We start from the raw sequence: 18,880 nt of genomic DNA, 5'->3' as shown, positions 1-18,880 counted from the left end.
GGCTACTACGAATATTTGGTGGGTTTTGTTTTGATGAACGACTGTGTAGGTCGGCGTTCTAACGGCTAAACGCTGGCATGTCTACTCTCGGGGGAGGCTCTAGCACTGGTTTGTTGTGCGCATTAGAAAGGATTGACAGTGTTCTTTTGATGAGGTTTTGGTCACGCGGGGGTGACATGTTGAATTGATGTGTTTGGGTGTTTTGGTTTGGTTTTGATCGCTCGGGGCGAGAAATTAGGTTTAATTTGTTGGAGATGTTTTTGGAGAACGACGAAAGATTGAGCAATGTGGTGTACACCAATCGTCCAATTCTTTCGAGGAATAATAAGGCGAACGCCTTTTATTCCTTTTTCGTTCGAATTATTTTGAAAGTTGTGTTTGCGGATGTTGAATATGCACGGTAGTGAGGCGTACGCCTCCTACTTGCTTATTCAAGGAATAATGAGGCGTGCGCCTCCTATTCCCTTATCCAATTTTATTTAATGTGTTTTAGTCGGAAGTCGATAATTTGTGCAATATGGCGTACGCCAATTATCCAAATAATCGAGAGACTGTGAGGCGTACGCCTCCCATCTTTTATCATCCGAGGTTTAAATTGTAAAAGATATGTTTTTTAGATGTCGTATTTGATTTGTGAAAATAGTTTGGATTTGAATTTGGTAGGTTTGAATTGATGACGAAGATTCGAGCAATGTGGCGTACGCCAATTATTCGAATAATCGAAAGATAGTGAGGCGTACGCCTCCTATCCTCTTTTCATCTGAAATATAGAATAAAAAGGATTTGGAATTTGTAGAAATGATTTGAAATATTGTGGTTTGAAGTGTTATGGTTAAGGTTTAATCGGGTGACAAGAACTCGCGCAATATGGCGTACGCCAATTATTCGAGTAATTGAGAAATAGTGAGGCGTACGCTTCCTATCTCCTTTTCATCCCAAATTTATGTTAAGAGAAAATTCTTTTGAAATTGAATGGTTTGAAAAGTGGTTTGTAATTGTATGATTTAAGATTTAGTCGGGTGACAAGAACTCGCGTAATATGGCGTACGCCAATTATTCAAGTGCTTGAGAAATAGTGAAGCGTACGCTTCCTATCTCCTTTTCATCCCAAATTTATGTTAAGAGAAAATTCTTTTGAAATTGAATGGTTTAGAGAAAGAAAAAAAAATTACATTCGAATTTATAAAGTAATTGAGTCTTTTAATAATTGGTGTTGAACCAAAATAACTAAATTATCCCCAAGGTAATAGGATACAAAATGAATTAATCGTTTACTAAGTTGATCGCTCGCCTAATAATAGAATGAAATTGATGGAAATCAATAGGCAAGATCAATAAAAATTGTAGCAAATAATCCTTTTTTAATAAAAATAAAAAGACACGGTGATATAGTATTGGATCACATAAACTGGCCCAAGAGATAATTACCTTCGAAACCAATACAGTTTTCATGCATCCAAGATATATTAGCACATTAACAACAATACATAAATGATACTTTTTAAAAAATTAGTCTTACCACACTATAAAATATTAACTCAATTGAATTTTTAACATACAATTACAATAGACACACCATATTCTATCTTTCATATTGAAATCCAATTAATAATAAAAATGAGATTTGTTAACAACTAAAGTACATGAATTTGAAGGCTTGGAGATCAATAGTTATTGCCTGGCATTTTATTTTATGAATCCAACACTTAAAACTTTTGTTGGATTAACTTCCACAAATTATCATCTTAATCACTACACCCAACATCATTCAAACAGTAGTGACGCCAAGAAAACTCCATAGTATAACTTCCTTTTATTTAAACAGAATTCACACTACTGCAAAAGAAATTCAAGCTCACTTCAACTCAAATAAAAATCCTATTTATCTATACTTTCCAACAACATATGAACTGATTTCAACTATTGAGACACCAAAAATACTAATAAAATTAAGACTTGTCTTTGTGACATTCAAGCATCAGTACCAATTATTCCGAGAAATGAAAACTAAATCGAAACGAAAACGGTAAGGTATAATAATATAGATACATATTTATAATACTAGAAAAAACTTGAATGTTACAAACGCAGTAATTCGTCTTACTGCAAGCTAATAACAAACCAAAACATAAACGCACCTGAATCATGATATTCATGTTAGAATTAGGACACACGCCGGTTAACCGAAATGAATACCGAATAATCACCATATGATTTCCAATGTTATAACATCAGTCTCAATTACAAAACAACATTGACAATTGAAGATGCAATGGAGGGGATGGACAGTACAATATTTACATAAACTCAAATAAAAAATGTTATAGAAATTATGGGATTGGCACAACCGAACAACAATGGCATAACTTAACAATCTGCAGAATTTTTTTACAGCATTTACACCCAAGATGAATCAAAATAAACACCAAAAATTTACTCCTCGAAATCTACAACACAAGGCACATTAAACAGTTTATACCCAGAACGAATCGGGAAAAAAAATACACAAACAGGCACATTATCCAAATATATCAAATACTGTCATGAAATAATCAAAAATTCTAAAATAAGCTTAAATCGATCTGTTACCGTACGGGTGAATAGTCGTCAAGAGTTTATTTCAGAAGTATATCATCAGCAGCAACTTGAGATCCTTCACCCGATCACTGTGTCCATGGTGCTTTGACAATTCGCCCAGCTTGCTTCAAGTCGTCTTTGCGTTTGTTGCCGCGTTTCTTACCGGCATATGATTCCGTCTTGGAGGAACGATGTGGTGTGTTGGCTATTGAAGAATTGGGTTTGCTGAGCGGCGAAGGAAGCAATGGTGGTGAGAGTCGAAACCGTGGCGGTTTAGATGCGGCGTTGGATCTTGGAATTTGAACAGATACCCAGAGTAAAAGAGAAGGGGTTTGAATCGAAGATGGTTGTTGTTGGTGAAGGGAAGGCGACGGTGGTTTCTGTGTGATGATGAAGAGGGTTTATGTGGTTGAGGCGTGAAGGTTGGATGAAGAGGAGCTCTTCACCTCTTTTCTTTTTCTTTTTCTACTTTCTCTTTTCTTTGAGAGTGAGGAAGAGAGGAAAGGTAGGGATAGGTGGAGTGTGAGTGGGATTTGTGTGGTATCGTGAATGAGTGTGAGAGAGGTTATATGATAGCTGTTATTAATAATGAGAGAGTGATGTGAGGAGAGTGAGGGTAACGTGTGAGTGTGGAGAGAGAGATGATGGAGAGTGATTTTGGGAGTGGGCTCTAGGTAGTAGGGAAAGAGAGTCTATCTATGTGAGTGGAGAGAAAACGTGTGATGAGGGAAGAAAAAGATATATTTTTGATATCCTTTTGTGGGCTGTCAAAGAATCCAATGTAAAAATATATATATATTTTTTTATACACTTATTATTCACTTAAGGACATAAAATCATTAATTAAAAAAAATTCTAATTAACATTTGAATTAAATAAATTCTAATTACTTTAATTAAATAATTAAACCAAAAAATAGTGATCGATTAGAAATAGAAAACGAGTATAAATTTGCTTGGGAAATTAAATCAGACACACTAAAATAATCAGCACAAAATATACTTATTAAAAAAATACAACGTTTCCTCAAATTCTGAAATAAATTTGCACCGGTTAAAAGGTTCAGACGGATCAAAATGCGACCGAAATAGCCGCTGCTGATTTTGCATGTTTTTGAGAAACGATTTAACCAATTTGTCTGTATTCTCAATAAATTTATTCTGACTGATATTTTAGGTATTATTCATGATGGAATGTATGTCATGCTATGCATATGATGCAAAATGAAAATGAAATTAATTCTATGAAAATTTAAATATGCCCGGACAAAATCGGGGTATGACACATGGCTGGGAGCACCAGAGTGATATACACAATGCAATTCAGGCAATTGGTATATCTGAACTTGTGAAGCACTGCCATTCATTGGAGACATTAAGATGCGGAGGGTGTCCAAGGAGTGACAACAACAACATCAATCTTAAAGTTGTTCCTTCAGAATCCTCAAACATTGGAACCAAACAATGTGATAATAATAACAACAATAATAGCTTTAAGCAAAAAATGGAAGAAAAGGTTTCAAAAGTTGTTACTAAATGTCAAAGTTCTTCTTCAACTTTGGACCACAATAACAGTCTTGGAGCTTTCAATGGAATCTCCTATCCAACAGACATAATTCTAAAAGATAAGTTTACAGACAGCACATAACCTGTTTTACCGAAATTCATCTATTCAAAACCAACAAAAGAAGGATTCTTGTTTAAAAACAAAGCTTATGATGAATCAATGAACGATGCTGCTTACACTGAAGTGATTCATGAGGTCAAACCTAACTCAATCAAGGAAATCAGATGACTCGTTTAAGCCAGTTTTATGGTCATGCTAACAGTACCTTATTTAGTGTTGCTCAAACAACACTCCCAACATTTCAGCCGGTATATCTTCACAGTCTCATCTGCCATGGATGCAGTTCGGATTGTTTGGAAACAATCCTCAACGAAGTCATCTTTCCCAAATGTTGAGTGATCAAATGTTCAACATGGGAGGTGGCAACCCTGGCGGTATGATGTCCACAACCTGCAACAAACAACAAAGGGCAAGGCAAAACCTACAGCATTGAGTAACACACGGATAATTAAGGCATGTATGAAACGATCCCAAAGTTTCACTGTAGTAAAAAACATAGCCATTAGTCAAAGCTGTAGAATTTCAGAAAAAATCCCAAATTGGCATTAAGACAAAAAACGAAGAAGAAAGCACGAGTTCAGAATACCATTTTCAAATTTAGCATCAAAGAGACCAATCCGATTCTGAGCACATCAAAAGTAGTTTGCAGAGATACTCTTTTGAACTCCATACCAAACTGAAAACCCTAAAGCTGCAGAACATAAATAGAGAGGAAGAGAATCAGTAGGGGTGACGAAAAAACCTTGGAGGCGAAAAAGAATCTCAGAGAAAAAACCCTAATTCTAAACACCACGAAAATACCTAGATTGAAACGGCAAAGGAGAAGAACTTCAAGGAGAAAGCTTTGAGGTAAAGAAATTCGTCCCAAGCCTCACCGTCACTACCGAACCGCCACCGAAGGTAAGCTTCGGATTTCTTTAAAGCCGTGGATATTGTGCATTTGGGATGAGATTAAGGTATTGTGAGGTTGGTACAGGTCAAATTGGTGCAAGCGATAGAGAGAGGTGAGCGAAGGTTGAGATGTTCGTTGAGAGCAAGAGAGAGGTTCGTGGAGAATGGGTTTTGAAAGAGCGATTTCGTGAGGGGTTGGAGAAGGATTGAGGACGGTGAATAGTTCCTCTCACCATTTTCTTTTTATTTATTTTCTTTCTATTTCTTAAACAGAATAAATTTTGGAAATCATTTAAAGTTTCGTTTAAACTTCCTAAGTTTTAGTTAATAAATGTTTCCATATTTTCAATTCATATTCCATTGAAAAACCCAACAGCCAGGCGGCTAGGGTATCTTTTCTTGGTTTCTCCCATTTGGTAGTCCAACAGACTACTTCATTTTAGTTTCTATTTTCTTTTTTTTTTTAACTTTTATTCCAATTTGTTCTGGTTTATATACCCAAGTGTTTGTGGTAAATAATAACTAATCATAAGTGGCCTAGTGGAGAGAGGGTAGTTTCATGATCTTTAGTGGAGTGGGTTGGATACCCATATATAGCATTTTTTTTCTTTTAGCATTCTTTTTTTTCATGTCTATGTTTATTATAATTTCTCCTATATTCATAGTTTCATTATTGTTAAATAACACAAGTTTGATTTCCTTTAATTTCATCATCCATTCAAACCGCTTTAAACTATTAAAATCACACTTTTTTCGATTCAATATCGAGCCCATTTCCATACCCTTGTAAGTCGATTGCTTTTTAAGCATCGCCATCAACCTCACATAGCTTACTCTTGGGCTTTCTTACAATGAGCCGGTTCTCTTGCACTTACACTCATACATTGCATTATTTGTTGTTTGGGCCCGATTTAATTATTTCATGATTTTGAATCCCCATTTGACAAAATGTACCCCACTCTCCCGATGTGTAATAATTTTGTACTATTTTATTTCTTTATTTGTTTGACTGTTTAGTTAGATACTAACACAAGAATAAAATCAACCATTTCCAAAAAATACAAAAATAATGACTCGATCCAACGTCGAGTATTTTCTCAATAAACAAATCAATTTGTTTCTCCATCTTATTCCATTCCATTTCTTTCAAACTTTCATCAAATGCTTGATCTAACGTCAAGCCATTTTTCATAATAAAAACTCAAAAATATTAATTCATATTCAAAACACTTTTCAATAAAGATGGAAATGGAACATGGTGTATACCATGCACTTATGAGACTAGGATTCGAGATGTATATCTCGCCAATCCTAGCTCTCGCCATCGTCCAAATTTATCCACTTTGTTTTCTCTCAAACACTCATTCAAATTTTTCTTAAACGTCCATCAATACTTGATCTAGTGTCAAGTCATTTTTTACAACAAAACTCAAAATACCTAATTCTTATTTAACACTTTTTCAATAAAGGTGGAAATGGAACATGGTGTATACCATGCACTTCTGAGATTAAGATTCGAGACGTATGTCTCGCCTATCTTAGCTCTCGCCATCGTATAAAATTGTCAATGCGGTTTCTTCAAACCCTTTCTCAATCAAAATTCCAAAATACTTAATTCTTATCTTAACCTCTTTCAATAAAGATGAAAATGGAATATGGTGTATACTGTGCACTCCTGAGGCTAGGATTCGAGATGTATATCTCGCTCATCCAAGTTCTCGCCATCACTCAAAATACATCCAACCCATCAAACCCTTTTCTCGCCGCCGTGCGATTAATCAAAAACCTTTTTCATAAACGAAAGATATATTGTCTTAAGGTGATGCAAAACAATGTTTCGACCATGATTGTTGAGTAGAGATAAGTGACGCTTTTCCGAATGTAGATTTATAAATCCGTTCGATGTGTGGTATGCGTCTACTCCTCATCTGTTTTGGGTAAAACAATGTTTTCGTCGATTAATACAATATAGCTTTCGCTAAAATCGACCAACAAACAAACATTTTTCTACCCAGAACTACGTAAGCCTTGATTTCTCTTTTGAGATACGTAGGAGCAGGATTTATAAATCTTGTCAGTCCCACTAATAAAAAAACTTAGGTTTAGTCCTTCGCTAAAAATCCAAAAAAATATTCTCCTCTTATCCCTTCTTTCTTTCCCACCTAATAACTTGAAAAGCATAACATTTCAACTAACATTAACGCACACAACTGACCTAATGGTTCCCGTTTAGTACAACGGACGTGAGGGGTGATAATACCTTCCCCTTGCGTAATCGACTCCCGAACCCTGATCTGGTTGCGACGACCATAATCATTGTCGTTTTGTTTCTTGGGTTTTATCGATATTTCCCCTTTCCTTTTTAGGAATAAATAAAGTTCGGTGGCGACTCTGTTCAGTCCATCATTGCGAGCGTGCAATCGCACTTCGCTTTGTAGTCGTATCCCCATTTTTTCGAGGTGCGACAGATGGCGACTCTGCTGGGGAACACACCCAATCCCTAAGCGAGTCAATCCTAGTTAGGACGTTTATGTGCCTTTGTTTGTTTAATTGTGTGGCTTTTCCTTATTTATTGCTTTTTATTATCTTTATTATTGTATTGATATATTTGTTGTATATTGGTTCTATTGTGATTGTTGGTACTTGGGTATTCGATTGCAAACCATGTGGGAAAGACTCTACACCCGAGTCTAGAGTGAAAAACATAAGATAGGACGATGGTTGAGTAGTACGGACTCCCGAGGTGGATACTTCGTAAGAGTCGGTACGAGAACCTCACTTAGAGTAGATTCTTTTGCAAATATTGTTGCCCGAGGTGTATACCTCGTAAGCTTCGATGTTTCAAAGGGGTCAATGACTCTAAGAACCTTTTAGAATATTGAACCTCTGGCCAACTAGAAATGATGGTTGCGTAGTATGGATTCCCGAGGTGAATACTTCGTAAGAATCGATACGAGAACCTCACTCAGAATAGATTCCCTAGATGGAGTTGATGACCGGAAAGTATTTTCCGTAAGCGTCAAACAGTCTTTTGAATCCATGACTCTGAGTACCCTGTCTAAAACCCAGTCGATGGTTGCGTAGTACGGACTCCCGAGGTGAATACTTCGTAAGAGTCGGTACGAGAATCTCACCCAGAATAGATTCCCTTGATGGAGTTGACGACCGGAAAGTATTTCCCGTAAGCGTCAAACATTCTTGTGAATTAATGACTCTGGGGATCCTTTGTAACAAAGCCCTAGATCATACCCGGTGAGAACCCCGTTTTGGAAAGCAATCAAATTTATCCGTACCTCAGACCTTTGAACCCGTACCAAAAAAAAAAGAAAAAAACATTGCATCCATCCATTCATTTCATATGCATAAAAAGCAAAACTCTTAGTTTGTTTCGCATTATTTCAGGAATCCAAGACTTGTTAGCAAGATGAATCCTGAGAGAAGAGGCACTTTTCAGTTCAAATACAAGAACGTGGATCTTACTAGCCTGCAGAAGTTGAGTGCCAAAATAACACCAATCAAACTCAACAACTTTGTACAAAACTATGGAAGAATTCTGGACATCCTAAATGAGAAGATGGACATGATGACCGCAGTGACTATTGCTCAGTTCTATGATCCACCTCTATGTTGTTTCACGTTTTCTGACTTCCAGTTGGCTCCTTGTCGCATTACGCGAAAAACCGGCGGGAAAAGAAGAAACAACAGAGCCGCCACCGTGCGTTATTTATCCCAAAAGAGGGAAAGGAAATGCTCAGAGTAAACCTAAGAAAGAACATGGTCTCGCGACCAAAGAGTATGGGTTCGGGAGTCGGTTATGCGAAGGGAAGGTATTAGCACCCCTACGCATCCGTCGTACTCGACGGGATCCACGCATAAAAGGAAGGATAAATGGTTGCTAAACACTGCTCAAACTCACACACACTGGCTGAAAAGAGACAAAAGAAACTGACTGAAACTGACTCGGCAGGGTATTGCATCCTGGGCCTACTTAGTCTATCAGGCATAGACATCAGAGTCGAAGTAGTTCGGACTGGGGAGACGACACATGCTCGCTAGGATATCGCATCCTATGCATACGTATCTCCTTTAGACGAAGGAGAATCAGAGCATTCGTAGCTCGGCTGACACGCACACAAACAAAAACAGGCAAAGGCAAACGTGGAGCCTGAATGCCAATCACTGGACTTACATCAGCATCCGAACCAAAACACACGCACACTGGAACCCAAATGCCACTCGATGGACTTACATCGGCTTCCAAGCACACAACGACACGACAAGTTAATAGGGAGTCAGGGACTCGAGCCTATAACTGTCAAACAACACTCACAAAAAGAAAAAAAGGCGCCCGGAGAGATCAGCTCAATCTCCTGCCTATATACTTCATCTGGTATGAAGATCAGGGCGATGTAGTTCCCCTACGCAGGGACAAAAGATCTAGCCTAACCAGATAACAGAGGGAGACACAACTAGGGAGACTACGACTCGAGCCTAGATGTTATCATGCAAAGTCGACCCTAAGTTAAGGTTTCTAGCTAACTGGCACCGGAGAAAGAAGGATCTCGATTGCAATTAGGGCAAGAGAAGGGGGATATCTCAATCACAACGAGGGTGAGAGAAAAGAATTAGTGTTAGTGGTTAATCAAACTCGACAAGACGTCGCATCTCGTGCCTACGTATCTCATCTGAACATGAGAATCAGAGTTGCCGTAGTTCGGCTAAACTATTACTGTCGGTTTGTGTTTTTTTAAGTGGACAACGTCACTACACAATCTACCTGATGCTCGACCTTTGGAGACTTACTCATCTGTAGTAGAAGGAGTTAACGTATCCTTAAGAGGGGATGATGTTTGTTTGTGTTTTAGGAAAGCTCAAGTAAGAAAGGAAGTCCTATACGAAGGAACCGTGCTACCTTAATCGACATGCAAACGAGACTACGCGGAGTCTAGCAAACCTAGGGGATACAATCACACCACACAAGCACATACAACATAAAATAAACACACCAACAAGGGGCTCAAACATCAAGGCTAGGTTTTAGTCGAGGGGTCATATCAACCTCAACAAACAAACCTCTGGAATTGGGTAGATGTTGCTCTTAACCTTGCCATTGAGGGGCTAAGGTGAAGCAGATGAAAGGAGATGAGGGGTGTGCCTCATTGCTCTTATCCCTGGCCAGGGAGAGCATCTGACAAGAATGTGTGGGTTCAGAAAGTGGGAACCCTTCTACACATTTGATACTGACTCAACTGTACAATTGTACAAGATCTTGGGTTTGTATCTGCAATGCATCAACACAGTGGTGTGAGCAAAGCAGATGACACACAGAATAGCAGGGGATAGGTTGCATATCCCTTGGGTTCTGCCAATTGCCTCTTCACTTAGGAGGTCTTTGACTATGTACAGGGACAAATTGTAAACATACACAAACATTGCCTCTTAAGGAGGACTTCAGACAGTTGCCTGGCCAAGTAACAGGCCAGGTCTTCCAGACTACATGGAGATTAGAAATATACCTCAATGCAAATTGCTTATATAAGCAAAGCAAAGCAAAAGTTCACAAGGAACTGAGCAACTAAAAGCACCTGAAATAGTCAAGCAGATGTTAGTATGCAACTTCAAATCAAAGCAAAAGGAAACAGACATTAACAGTTAATCATAAGCAAATGAATGTGCAAGGCACAAGGCTCAAGGCTTGTGAGCCAAGCCACCTACAAAACAACAAGTTAGTCAATGATACTTAAACAAACTCAATCAAATTGTAATGATCTCTTTGAAGCATTTGTAGCTTAACCTGAAAACATGAACTCAAACATAAGCCACAGGACCACTAGGACAAGCCTAGGGTCAAAAATGAATGAGAAAGCCAAAACAGCAAGCAATGTCCAATCAAAATCAAATTCAAACATTTAGGAAGCAAACCCAATTGGTTTCATGTTCATATCATGCATCATCATCATTTCATAAGCAAAAGAAACCAAAGCATGGCAAATGAGGGCTCATAGAAGTCAATAGAAAGACTTGCATCAAAAGTCAACTCAAACATTTCCAAAAATCACCAAATAAATCATGATCAATCCTAACACATAGCATGGTAAGCATGTCAAATTTCATCTCATTTGGACAAGTGGAAGGCAGTCAATGAAAATCAGAAAGTCAAAGAAATTTTGAACATGCTCAAAGAAGTCAACCAATCATGCATCAACTTGAAAAATTCATAAATCAGAGATGGCATATGATAAATGAATGGGACCAAAACCATGGCAAAGCTTAGGATGTCTAGTTATCTCATGTAAAATTTCATGTCCATCTAATAAAGTATGAGGATTTCACAAATGAAATGGCAACATACATCACATAAGGTCAACATTTTGGTCAAACAGGGGAGAAAATCTCAAACAAATGGAAAATGGCACAAATAATTCCACAAAAAATCATGTGCAAACTAGACATACAATAGCTCAATCATGCAAAAACTCAATCCATTTAGAGGTCAAGAAGCATGGCTATAAAAATCAACAAGTTGAACATCAATGGTGTGACACAAATTGTCACACCCTACTTCAAAAATTCACAACTCACCAACCAAATAAGATAAATTCATGATCTTTACATCAAAATAAACATGAATGAGTCTAGTTTGAGCACAAAACATTTCAGGGCCATTGGATAATGCATCACAATTTCACAAAGGATTTGGCAGGATGTACAAAAATTGGGCACATGAATAAAATCCTAATGCCATTTAAAATCTACTCATCCAAAAAATCAACAAAAATCATGATAAAAAACTAGGGATCCATATGAACACAATGCAACAAGTCCCATGAATTTTGGATTCAACATGAATGAGTTATGATTTTTACAAGTTAAGCATATCAAATGAAATAAAAATGAGAAAATAAATGAATTAAATTGGATTAATAAGGACCTGATGGCATTTTGGTAAATAGCTGGGTCACTTAATCAAACGCTGCCGTTTTGGGCACGAAAATGAAATGATGCTATTGGTCAGTATGGCGAAACAGTAGCATGCAACGTGATAATCCATTTTTCTGGGCAAGGCAATGTTCTAGGGTTTGCTAACATGAACAGCATGAGTTTCATCATCCCCAAATCGAGCTCAACAAGAATTTTTTTCAGAAAATGAAATTGGATACATAGAAATGATCAGCAAAGCATGAATAACACGAATCCATCATCAATTTTCACTAAAACAACATACAACTCATGAATCGAACAGAAATACATTTCCTCTTCAAACTTAAAAACAACATAACTCAAGAAATAATCAACCAAATCAAGTGATTCGAGTTTCAGAATGACCAGCAAGAAGAGATTTACACAAGGCATAGCATCATTTTAAGAAACTAGAGATTCGATTGCTTACTTGATTTTGAAGAAACTCGTGAAACAGCTGGAGTTTGGTGATGCAAGCCTGAAACAGATGCTTTATGGACCTCCAAATGATGGATGATGAAGAAAGCTTGGCTTGAAACAACTTGATTTGGATCTAAATAACTTCTGCCATTGAAGATGCTTGAAGAAAAAACAGCCACGAAATAGGTTTTCCAGTTGGGTTTTCCCACTTGCAATGAGCTCAAGATGCTGTTTGGATGATGAAACAACAAAGGCAAGGTCGAGTTCTTTGGGAGTTTTTTGCAGATTTTGAAATGGTAAGAAAATGAGATCTTGAGAGAGTGAATGAATTCTCTGCTTTCTTGTGGCTGCTAGGGCTACCAAATGATCAGAAAAGTGTTAATATACTTCTGTTTAGGCTTTAATCTGTGTATGCTAATCATGCTTTGCTTAAATGAATCAATTTGCTAAGTTGCCAAATTTGTCCATATGGTGGGGTGTAGTGGTAGGAGCACGAATTTGGGCTTTGTAGCAAGTCACAAATGACATTTCAAAACAATTCCAATTGGTCATTGTGATGGAAAATGCTTAATTCAAAAATCCAATTTTGCACCACACTTGAAATTTAAACATGATAGTTCAAAAAAGGCCATTTTGATCCATAAGGTTTTGGTGCAAGAAAGTTACATTTTTGGAAAGAGGGGATTAAATATGGCTTGTTGGAAAAAACCTCACCAAATTTGGCCAAATGGTTTGAGAGATATGGCCTTTTGAAGTTCAAGAATTTTTGAAAATGAATTGATCATATCTTGCCAATCATACATGGGAATTGAGAGTTCTTGGACTTTTTGGAAATGGGAGAACAAGATCTTCAACTTTCATGTTGGGAAAAAATTCATTTGAAGCTTGTATCATGATGTAAGTTTGGGATCAAGAAGTTTCCATTTTTGGCAATTAAAATTACAGGTCCAGTTTCTATTTTTGGAAATTTCTGATTTTGCTTCAAATTCTTCAATGATGATGTTTGCCATGATATATGAGGCCTATTTGGACATGAATAAGCTCTCTCAAACCAAATCCATCCCTCAAAACCATAAAATCAACCACAGTTGACCAATGTTTGACTTTCTAGGGTTTCTGACTGATTGTGCATTGAATGATGACCTCTGAGCCTTCAATCTTTGACCTAATCACTTCAAATGGATCCCCAAGTTATGTGAACATGTTGGAACAAATCTAGGGCCTTGGCTCAATGAAAAACACACTTGCTTGCTTGGTTGACTGATCTCCTGATCAGTTTGACCTAATTTCTTGATTGACTTGCACTTTAGGCAAATGGGACAATGCAATGCTATGCAGTGGACCATGATATGCTATAACCTAATATGAAAATGTATGTATAATGATAGGTGCAAATTTGAGGTGCTACAGCTGCCCCTATTCAATCAACTGGGAACCCGAACGGATGATAGCAATGGCTGTCAGACTTTCAGGGTAAACAGGGATTGAATACCAAAGAACCGTAGAAATTTGCACCGACTGGATATAATACAAGAAGAACCACGTCATTTACCGATGACGACTGTACGACAACTTCAGAAAAGCAAAACCATTTACCGATGGTTTACAACTGGAAACTTGATACTTACCGATATCAACTTCAGCGAGACCATTTACCGATGGCTGCTGGGACAACAACTTCTGAAAAGCGAAACCATTTACCGATGGTTAAAAACTTGATATTTACCGATATCAACTTCAGCGAGACCATTTACCGATGGCTGCTGGGAAAAACAACTCCTGAAGAGTGAAACCATTTACCGATGGTTAAAAACTTGATATTTACCGATATCAACTTCAGCGAGACCATTTACCGATGGCTGCTGGGAAAAACAACTCCTGAAGAGTGAAACCATTTACCGATGGTTAAAACTTGATATTTACCGATATCAACTTCGGCAAGACCATTTACCGATGGCTGCTGGGAAACAACTTGATGTAGAGAGGAAGCAAGACCATTTACCGATGGTGGCTTCAAAATAATTTGATATTTACCGATATCAACTTCGGCAAGACCATTTACCGATGGCTGCTGCAACTGGGAATTCGATATTTACCGATATCGAAGAAAATTGGGCCATTTACCGATGGCATCTCTGCTTGGAGAGGAACAAAATCTTTATGGTGAAACCAGACAAGACGTTTACCGACGACTTCTGGGGGTTTTGATTTTATTGACCAGACATTTACCGATGACTGGGATGAGACTCGATGTTTACCGACACCGAAACAATGGTGTTTACCGACACCAAGAATGACCAGACATTTACCGATGACTGGGGATGAGGAATTTATTGGGGAAAGAAAAACAAATAATCGCAACCGGAAACCAGATAGGACATTTACCGATGACTCTACTGGGGATTTCTAGCTGGGGAGTTATCAGACATTTACCGATGACTGGGGGAAAGACTCGATGTTTACCGACATCGAAAGATGATGTTTACCGACATCAAAAAAAAATGACCAGACATTTACCGATGACTGGGGTGAGACTCGATGTTTACCGACATCGAAAGATGATGTTTACCGACATCAAAAAAATGACCAGACATTTACCGATGACTGGGTGAGACTCGATGTTTACCGACACCGAAACAATGGTGTTTACCGACACCAAGAATGACCAGACATTTACCGATGACTGGGTGAGACTCGATGTTTACCGACACCGAAACAATGGTGTTTACCGACACCAAAAAAAAGTGACCAGACACACGCGGGTGCTGACATGATACTGACGGGTATTACAAGAACGGACATCTGAGATATGTCAAAGCAAAGCTAATCACTTGCTGGGTATCTTACTGAGGAGAAACAACCTTTCTGTCACCATCGGGTGAGGAAATAAACTTCTGTGGAGATAATCAATTCTGAATGTTGTCGAAGCAACTGTAGCAGACGTGCTGTGCTGATGTTGAATAAAATGATCCACCTCTGCCGGGGATACGGTCTGATGGGGTCTCGAACACATGAATGCATATGTTTGAATTTTTCTATGGCGTAATGCTCCATATGGAATGGAAATGCTACGCAGTTTTGAGGATGCAATGATCACTACATGCAAAATGCAAAATGATGAAAACTCCGCTATGGAATACACAGGACGACTGTGCTGAGAAATCTTCAATACAATTCCGCTGGGGAAGCAAGGCAACTGTTGGGGAACCAACAATATAAATCTGCTAGGGGAAGACAAGGCAACTCGCTGGGGAGTAATAAAGCAACTTGTTATAGCCAAAAGTAAACTGCTGGAGATATCCCAATCAATTTACAAAGATTCCGCTTGGGGAAATAACTGCTCCACTGGGGCAGACAAAACCAGGCAACTCTCTGGGGATAAGTCTCATACAGACCTCAGGTACGATAAACTCTGCTTTGGGAAATATCTGCTTTGCTGAGGAAATAACTGCTCCACTGGGGACGACCCTCGCAATCCACAGGTAGAAACAAACTCAGCTGGGGATGCGAATACCAATCTGTTACGGAAACTCGGCCAATCCACTGGTAGGATAAACTCTGCTGGAGAGATAACTGCTTTGTTGGGGAAGACTTAAGCAATTCATAGCTAGGAGAAAAACTCTGTCTGGGGAAAGAACTGCTGGAGAAAAGCTTACAGGTGACGACCTGCAAAACGGAATAATAGATGCCCCAGGGGGTACGTGGACAAGATACGCTCAAGTGTCCTCAACATTCAAAGTGATTTTCAAATGTTTTAATCTTTCTGCATGTTATTGTTTAGCCTTCATGTTTTTAGATGCAATGTTTATCAAAAATTCGGACGTTTTTGCAAACAAAACAGTAAAAGTAAAAACAAGAGAGCAATTTATCTGAATAACGACTTTTATTGATTGAAAATGTGCCTGAAAAGGCAAATACATTGGGAAGCAATTCCTAGAAAGAGGTAATTGCGCATAAAAGGAAAATAAACTATCCTAATGGCAATGTGAACATGGCATCCACTGTTTCCCAACTCTGTTATAACTCATAGATCATCAGTTTCCTCCCAATTCCTTGCTTTCTGAGAAGACTGACTGGACCGATCGCATCCTTTGAGATGGCAGCTGACGAAGCGTGATGAAGTACAGACAAACTCAGACTGTAGTCTTCGCTTTAATCCCTCTTTTGGCTGGATCGCCCTTTCGGGTTTTCAATCCACCGGGATACCCATTTTTGCCTAAGCCGCCCTTGCGGGTTTTCGACTTACCGGGTGTACAATTTTTTCATTTTATCCCTAATTTTTGCCCGAACCTTTTCTTTCTGTTTTTTGGTTCGCCGGGATGCCCATTTTTGCCTGGACTCTTTTATTCTTTTTGTCCAGCGGGTCAATTTATGCGAAGTATTTTTTGACTACATCTGAGTTAACAGGGGAAGGAAAATCTTCACCATCCATAGTTGTAAGCATCAAGGCTCCACCGGAGAAAACCTTCTTCACAACATATGGACCTTCATAATTAGGAGTCCACTTGCCCCTGTTATCTGTACCGGGAGGGAGGATCCTCTTCAAAACCAAATCACCAATTTGAAATGTCCGAGGACGCACTTTCTGATCAAAGGCTCACTTCATCCTTCTCTGATATAACTGCCCATGGCACACAGCTGCTAACCTTCTTTCTTCGATGAGGCTTAACTCATTAAACCTTGTACGAATCCACTCGGCTTCATCCAGCTTGACATCCAATAATACCCTCAGAGAAGGGATCTCCACTTCAACAGGCAGGACTGCTTCCATACCATACACAAGGGAGTAAGGGGTTGCCCCGGTCGACGTACGCACTGAAGTACGGTACCCATGTAAAGCGAAAGGCAACATCTCATGCCAATCCTTGTACGTAACGACCATCTTTTGCACAATCTTCTTGATATTCTTGTTAGCTGCCTCTACAGCACCATTCATCTTTGGTCTGTAAGGAGAAGAATTGTGATGTTCAACCTTGAAATCTCTGCAAAGCTCTTTCATCATTTTGTTGTTGAGATTCGAACCATTGTCAGTGATGATCCTCTCAGGGACTCCATAACGACAGATGATTTCTTTTTTGATGAACCGGGCAACCACTTGTTTGGTGACACTAGCAAAAGAAGCTGCTTCTACCCATTTGGTGAAGTAATCAATCGCAACCAAAATGAAGCGATGTCCATTTGAAGCAGTAGGCTCTATCTTCCCAATCATATCAATGCCCCACATGGCAAAAGGCCAAGGCGAGTTCATGACATTCAACGGGCTTGGTGGTACATGCACCTTATCAGCATAAATTTGACACTTATGGCACTTCCGAGCATATTTGAAGCAATCGGATTCCATAGTCATCCAGTAATATCCGGCTCTCAGCAATTTCTTCGCCATTGCATGACCACCAGCATGGGTACCAAACGAACCCTCGTGCACTTCTTGCATTAACATGTCTGCTTCGTGTCTATCCACGCATCTGAGCAAGACCATGTCAAAGTTTCTCTTGTACAGCACATCATCCTGATTCAGATAAAAGCTTCCAGCTAGCCTTCTCAGGGTCTTCTTATCATTCTTCGACGCACCCTCAGGATATTCTTGAGTCTTGAGGAAGTTCTTAATGTCATAGTACCACGGTTTCTCATCAATTGCAACAACAGACTCGGCTGCAAACACATACGCAGGCCTCTCGAGTCGATTCACCGCAACATGTGGCACATGATTCCACCAATGAACTTTGATCATGGACGATAAAGTAGCCAAAGCATCAGCCATCTGATTTTCGTCCCGGGGGACGTGGTGCAACTTCACCTTCTTGAAGAACGTCAGTATTCTTCTGGTGTAATCTCTATACGGAATCAGATGCGGCTGGTTCGTATTCCAATCTCCATTGACCTGATTGATCACTAGAGCTGAATCTCCAAATATATCAAGAGTTTTGATCCTCAGATCAATGGCTTCTTCTATCCCCATGATACAAGCTTCATACTCAGCTTCATTGTTGGTGACGTCGAAAGTCAATCTGGCAGAGAAAGGTATATGAGCACCTTTGGGATTGATCAACACTGCCCCAACACCGTTACCGTTCATATTCACAGCCCCATCAAACATCAGTGTCCACTTGTCATCAGGATCCGGTCCTTCCTCGACAAGCGGTTCTTCACAATCTTTCGTCTTCAGATACATGATGTCTTCATCAGGGAATTCAAACATCATAGGCTGATAGTCGTCGATTGGTTGTTCGGCGAGATAGTCTGACAGAATACTACCCTTGATGGCCTTCTGCGACGTGTACTGAATGTCATATTCTGTTAGGATCATTTGCCAACGGGCAACACGTCCGGTGAGAGCCGGCTTCTCAAAGATGTACTTTACTGGATCCATCTTAGAAATCAACAAAATAGTATGGTTCAACATATA

General features: G+C 39.0%; 1 long non-coding RNA gene across 1 annotated transcript; it reads right to left on the bottom strand.

The window, feature by feature from the left end:
* Positions 1 to 1,387: 1,387 nt before the first annotated feature.
* LOC127087476 (uncharacterized) lies at positions 1,388 to 3,333 on the bottom strand. Its single transcript, XR_007789977.1, has 2 exons — positions 2,595 to 3,333; positions 1,388 to 1,836 (listed from the first exon to the last, which is right to left on the bottom strand). It is a non-coding gene; the product is annotated as an uncharacterized LOC127087476 (long non-coding RNA).
* Between the last annotated feature and the right edge of the window lie 15,547 nt (positions 3,334 to 18,880).

Source organism: Lathyrus oleraceus, chromosome 5 (assembly GCF_024323335.1).
Source record: "Lathyrus oleraceus cultivar Zhongwan6 chromosome 5, CAAS_Psat_ZW6_1.0, whole genome shotgun sequence".
Classification (NCBI taxonomy): Eukaryota; Viridiplantae; Streptophyta; class Magnoliopsida; order Fabales; family Fabaceae; genus Lathyrus; species Lathyrus oleraceus.
Note: the sequence above shows the minus strand (reverse complement) of the source record. Positions and strands in the feature narration are given on the sequence as shown.